Genomic DNA, 7077 nt, shown 5'->3' with positions numbered 1-7077 from the left:
TGGGCTGGGTTCCTTCCTGATCACTGTTAGTTTCATATTTCCCAAGTTTCGTTCATTCTAAGGAATGAAGGAATTTCCTCAGCTTAAAAACTGTGAAATGGAGTGTGCCTTGTGATCACGTTCCACTGGCGGGGACAATTGCATGGTGGTTGTCATTTGGCTGTACCTGCATGGACTTAGTCATGGTTGTTCATTAAATTATGTACATTGGTTGTACTGCATGGGTTGCATTTAATTGCCATTTAAAATGTGTTCCCAATGGGTACCTGAAAATCTTTTGTTGACACCTTCTGGTAAGATTAAGAAAGTTTCTGTATAAAACTTGCAGAATGCACATCAGAGGCTTGGAAGAAGGGCCAAGAGACCAGAGTGGAGCACTCCTCTAAGAAATGCACAGAGGATGAGGGCACAGAGAGTGACAGATATATTGTGTGGAAGAATCCCAAGTAGTAAGAAAGCATTGAGTTACATAATTAGCTGCATTTTTTTCTTTCTCAGTGGTCCATAATATAATGATGTATCTTATAATTGATGGATCTCAGATTTGATAAAACACAGTAGTCAACTCTTGCTCAACCACAAGTGGATGATAGAGTACACATTTTGGGGGAAAAAAATCACTTAACAAAGTGACAACATCCACATATTGGAGGGTATGTCTACTGTTCACAAACACATGCTACTCTGTATGTGCCCTGTGGCCCTTTCCCAGCGCAGTCATTTATGTGGCTTCCAGAATCCCTGGATCTGAGAACAGTTCCTCCAGAGAGAGGATGATCTCCCAGGGGAGCAGGCGTAGCTGTGGATCCAAGGCCACAGAGAGGGAGGAGAGAATGAGGAGAAGGAAGGGCTCCAGGGGATTGGTAGCCAAGACCAGGCCTGGCCCCTCTTGTCCCCTTTGAATCCCGGAACAAAGGTAGGGGTCAGCTAAGGAACAAAAAATGTAACCATATCTTTTATCTTCTCTGGTTTGATGCTTTTTAGTGTTTGTTGCTAAATATTTGTTCTGGAAATACTTTGATACTTTTGGATTATGTGTATGGATGGTAAATGTGTGCTGAATTTTAACTAGTTTTGTTGTAACTGTGATTTGAGATTATCTCTCTGTATACCAAAGCCTCCACCCCTAACCTCTTCAGTTATCCTGGTTAATTAATCAAGATAGCACTGCTCTTATGGCATATGAATCATTCTGTGAAACCAATTGTGTGGCTGTGCACACGCACAGCACCACACATTTTGTCAGTGGTCTAAAAGCAGGGTCAGCTGTTAACTATACTAGGACCACTCTTAATAACTGGAGATAGTATTAAAGTTTTGGTATATATATATATATATATATATCTCCATATATCCATATATATCCATATATATCTTATATCTTTCCAGTTTTACAAATTGCTTTATGTATATAATATAATATATACTAATATTTTCCCATGACATTAGATATTTTAAAAAACAGCAGTTACCAATCATGGTGTGGACCTATTTGGAACATCACAGTCTCTTGTAAGATGTGCCAAAACGAATTGCACCCAATGGTTCAACCGATGTTTGGGAAATAGTTTTCTCTTAAAGGGCAGTGGATGACTCAAGGTTCTCCCTCTGATGCGTCGCCTGTGCTCTGCTGTGCTTTCTTGTGGGGAGATCACAGAAGAGCAGCCTGACAGCCAGCTCACAGCCCGCAGCCCGCTTAGCCAATGAGCAACCCATACAGAAATATTGTTATTAATTTTGGTGATTCAAAATAACTCTAATTTTGTGTGGGCTGGACTTTTACAGATAGTTTTGTTTTCCTAATAATTTTATCCATGGATGAGTTTTTAATATAGTTTTATCGAGGTATAATTTACATAGTCAGCTTCACTCATTTAAAGGGTACAATTTAATGATTTTTACTGTATTTACAGAGTTGTGCAACCATCACCATAATCTTACTTTAGAACATTTTCATCATTATCTATGGATAAATTTTTAATCAGGATAAATGAAAAGCATGAATAGTGCATTTATGTCTGTCTTGTATCACCCTGTGACTGTTGCATGTCAGAGAATGAATGATATGAACATGGCTTTTTTGATGAGAAGTCAGAGCAAAGATGTTGTGAGGGAAATTTGCTATATTATTATTAATAAGCTGAACATTTGTAGATTCTATATAAATATTTTAAAAGTAAAACAAAGCTTATTTATGCAAATTCTTTATGAAAGTTCATACTATCTTGCTTTACTACTATTACATGTGCAGTAGAGACCTACAGTATAGAACTCAAATAAAAAGTAAATTTTAGTATTAAAATAGCTTAATAACATTAAAGGGTCAATGAATGTATATATTATGGAATTACAGTAAATATGTTTTGAATTAATGTGTGACTTAAAGCAGAGAAGCAAAGTAGTGTTGGCAGTAGGCCATGGTGGGAACACAGAGCTAGCTTCATTTCACAGATACACAGACTCCTTTGTTACACTGTGTCCTACCAGGATCGTGCATTCGGTTTCACAATCACAGTTTATATTTTTCCAATAATTTATGCCTTTCACTAGGCCCATTAAATGTCTTATACATCTAATTAAGCAAGCAATTATAGAGTGATATTATAGAGAAAGGTTTTTCGTGTGTTGCAGAGCAAGGACAACATAAAAGAATCTAGTTCTATTTGAGATGGACCCTAATTTATCCTATCACTAGCTGATTCTTTGCATCCTTTACTTCTTTTAATTAGTGCTCTCACCCACTCTCAATTTTTTTTTTCTCTTTTTAGTTCCAATTGAATGGAGATTAATTCAGCAGATAGTTACATCAGGCTGGACTTTTCTGCAGAATTACAGTACAAATTTTCATCTGAAGAAGAATTCTTGGCTACTTTTAGTATAAGAAAAGAGATTCCATATTAAATCTGATTACAGACCAGAAACCAATGCCAGTGGTTTAATGGGGAAACCTAGCACAGGAAAGCAATGAGTTGTAACATTTCAGGGATGGAACTACTTCAGTTTTGCCCTAGACTTTGATGATGTCACCAGGACCTCCCCATGTGGGTAATGTTTCAAGAATGACCAAGGCCACATTAGTGCTGAAAATAGTGTACCTATGAGTTTTCTACACCCTGTGATGCCGATGATGATGTGGTTATTGGTTATTGGCTATTGGGAAACTTTTGGACCTTTGACAGCTTGAGTTTTTTTTTTTTTTTAACATCTCTATTGGAGTGTAATTGCTTTACAATGGTGTGTTAGTTTCTGCTTTATAACAAAGTGAATCAGCTATACATATACATATATCCCCATATCTCCTCCCTCTTGCATCTCCCTCCCACCCCTCTAGGTGGTCACAAAGCACTCAGCTGATCTCCCTGTGCTATGAGGCTGCTTCCCACTAGCTATCTATTTTACATTTGGTAGTATATATAAGTCCATGCCACTCTCTCACTTCAGCCCAGCTTACACTTTCCCCTCCCCGTGTCCTTAAGTCCATTCTCTACGTCTGCGTCTTTATTCCTGTCCTGCCCCTAGGTTCTTCATAACCATTTTTTTTTTGATTCCATATGTATGTGTTAGCATACGGTATTTGTTTTTCTCTTTCTGACTTACTTCACTCTGTATGACAGACTCTAGGTCCATCCACCTCACTACAAATAACTCAATTTCGTTTCTTTTTATGGCTGAGTAATATTCCATTGTATATATGTGCCACATCTTCTTTATCCATTCATTTGTTGATGGACACTTAGGTTGCTTCCATGTCCTAGCTATTGTAAATAGAGCTGCAATGAACATTGTGGTGCATGACTCTTTTTGAATTATGGTTTTCTCAGGGTATATGCCCAGTAGTGGGATTGCTGGGTTGTATGGTAGTTCTATTTTTAGTTTTTTAAGGAACCTCCATACTGTTCTCCATAGTGGCTGTATCAATTTACATTCCCACCAACAGTGCAAGAGGGTTCCCTTTTCTCCACACCCTCTCCAGCATTTACTGTTTGTAGATTTTTTTTTTTTAAACATCTTTATTGAAGTATAATTGCTTTACAATGGTGTGTTAGCTTCTGCTTTATAACAAGGTGAATCAGTTATACATATACATATGTTCCCATATCTCTTCCCTCTTGCATCTCCCTCCCTCCCACCCTCCCTATCCCACCCCTCTAGGTGGTCACAAAGCACCGAGCTGATCTCCCTGTGCTATGCGGCTGCTTCCCACTAGCTATCTATTTTACATTTGGTAGTGTATATATGTCCGTGACACTCTCTCACCCTGTCACATCTCACCCCTCCCCCTCCCCATATCCTCAAGTCCATTCTCTAGTAGGTCTGTGTCTTTATTCCCATCTTGCCACTAGGTTCTTCATGACCTTTTTTTTTTTTCCTTAGATTCCATATATATGTGTTAGCATACTGTATTTCTTTTTCTCTTTCTGACTTACTTCACTCTGTATGACAGACTCTAACTCCATCCACCTCATTACAAACACCTCCATTTCATTTCTTTTTATGGCTGAGTAATATTCCATTGTATATATGTGCCACATCTTCTTTATCCATTCATCCGATGATGGACACCTAGGTTGCTTCCATGTCCTGGCTATTGTAAACAGAGCTGCAATGAATATTTTGGTACATGACTCTTTCTGAATTATGGTTTTCTCAGGGTATATGCCCAGTAGTGGGATTGCTGGGTCGTATGGTAGTTCTATTTTTAGTTTTTTAAGGAACCTCCATACTGTTCTCCATAGTGGCTGTATCAATTTACATTCCCACCAACAGTGCAAGAGTGTTCCCTTTTCTCCACACCCTCTCCAGCATTTATTGTTTCTAGATTTTTTGATGATGGCCATTCTGACTGGTGTGAGGTGATACCTCATTGTAGTTTTGATTTGCATTTCTCTAAGATTAGTGATGTTGAGCATTCTTTCATGTGTTTGTTGGCAATCTGTATATCACCTTTGGAGAAATGTCTATTTAGGTCTTCTGCTCATTTTTGGATTGGGTTGTTTGTTTTTTTGATATTGAGCTGCATGAGCTGCTTATAAATTTTGGAGATTAATCCTTTGTCAGTTGCTTCATTTGCAAATATTTTCTCCCATTCTGAGGGTTGTTTTTTCGTCTTGTTTATGTTTTCCTTCACTGTGCAAAAGCTTTTAAGCTTCATTAGGTCCCATTTGTTTATTTTTGTTTTTATTTCTATTTCTCTAGGACGTGGGTCAAAAAGGATCTTGCTGTCATGTATGTCATAGAGTGTTCTGCCTAGGTTTTCCTCTAAGAGTTTTATAGGGTCTGGCCTTACATTTAGGTCTTTCATCCATTTTAAGTTTATTTTTGTGTATGGTGTTAAGGAGTGTTCTAATTTCATTCTTTTACATGTAGCTGTCCAGTTTTCCCAGCACCACTTATTGAAGAGGCTGTCTTTTCTCCACTGTATATGCTTGCCTCCTTTATCAAAAAGAAGTTGACCATATGTGTGTGGGTTTATCTCTGGGCTTTCTATCCTGTTCCATTGATCTATATTTCTGTTTTTATGCCAGTACCATACTGTCTTGATTACTGTAGCTTTGTAGTATAGTCTGAAGTCAGGGAGCCTGATTCCTCCAGCTCCATTTTTCGTTCTCAAGATTGCTTTGGCTATTCGGGGTCTTTTGTGTTTCCATACAAATTGTGAAATTTTTTGTTCTAGTTCTGTGAAAAATGCCAGTGGTAGTTTGGTAGGGATTGCATTGAATCTGTAGATTGCTTTGGGTAGCAGAGTCATTTTCACAATGTTGATTCTTCCAATCCAAGAACATGGTATATCTCTCCATCTATTTGTATCATCTTTAATTTCTTTCATCAGTGTCCTATAATTTTCTGCATACAGGTCTTTTGTCTCCTTAGGTAGGTTTATTCCTAGATATTTTATTCTTTTTGTTGCAATGGTAAACGGGAGTGTTTTCTTAATTTCACTTTCAGATTTTTCATCATTAGTATATAGGAATGCAAGAGATTTCTGTGCATTAATTTTGTATCCTGCTACTTTACCAAATTCATTGATTAGCTCTAGTAGTTTTCTAGTAGCCTCTTTAGGATTCTCTATGTATAGTATCATGTCATCTGCAAACAGTGACAGCTTTACTTCTTCTTTTCCGTTTTGGGTTCCTTTTATTTCCTTTTCTTCTCTGATTGCTGTGCCTAAAACTTCCAAAACTATGTTGAATAACAGCGGTGAGAGTGGACAACCTTGTCTTGTTCCTGATCTTAGAGGAAATGGTTTCAGTTTTTCACCATTGAGAACGATGTTGGCTGTGGGTTTGTCATATATGGCCTTTATTATGTTGAGGTAAGTTCCCTCTATGCCTTCTTTCTGGAGGGTTTTTATCATAAATTGTTGTTAAATTTTGTCGAAAGCTTTTTCTGCATCTATTGAGATGATCATATGGTTTTTCTCCTTCAATTTGTTAATATGATTGATTTGCGTATATTGGAGAATCCTTGCATTCCTGGGATAAATTCCACTTGATCATGGTGTATGATCCTTTTAATGTGCTGTTGGTTTCTGTTTGCTAGTATTTTGTTGAGGATTGTTGCATCTATGTTCATCAGTGATACTGGCCTGTAGTTTTCTTTCTTTGTGACATCTTTGTCTGGTTTTGGTATCAGGCTGATGGTGGCCTCGTAGAATGAGTTTGGGAGTGTTCCTCCCTCTGCTATATTTTGGAAGAGTTTGAGACAGATAGGTGTTAGCTCTTCTCTAAATGTTTGATAGAATTCACCTATGAAGCCATCTGTTCCTGGGCTTTTGTTTGTTGGAAGATTTTTAATCACAGTCTCAATTTCAGTGCTTGTGATTGGTCTGTTTATATTTTCTATTTCTTCCTTGTTCAGTCTCGGAAGGTTGTAGTTTTCTAAGAATTTGTCCATTTCTTCCAGGTTGTTCATTTTATTGGCATATAGTTGCTTGTAGTGATCTCTCATGATCCTTTGTATTTCTGCAGTGTCAGTTGTTACTTCTCCTTTTCATTTCTAATTCTAATGATTTGAGTCTTCTCCCTTTTCTTCTTGATGAGTCTGGCTAATGGTTTATCAATTTTGTTTATCTTCTCA

This window comes from Eubalaena glacialis, chromosome 2 (genome assembly GCF_028564815.1).
Source record: "Eubalaena glacialis isolate mEubGla1 chromosome 2, mEubGla1.1.hap2.+ XY, whole genome shotgun sequence".
Classification (NCBI taxonomy): Eukaryota; Metazoa; Chordata; class Mammalia; order Artiodactyla; family Balaenidae; genus Eubalaena; species Eubalaena glacialis.
This window is presented reverse-complemented; position numbering follows the sequence as displayed.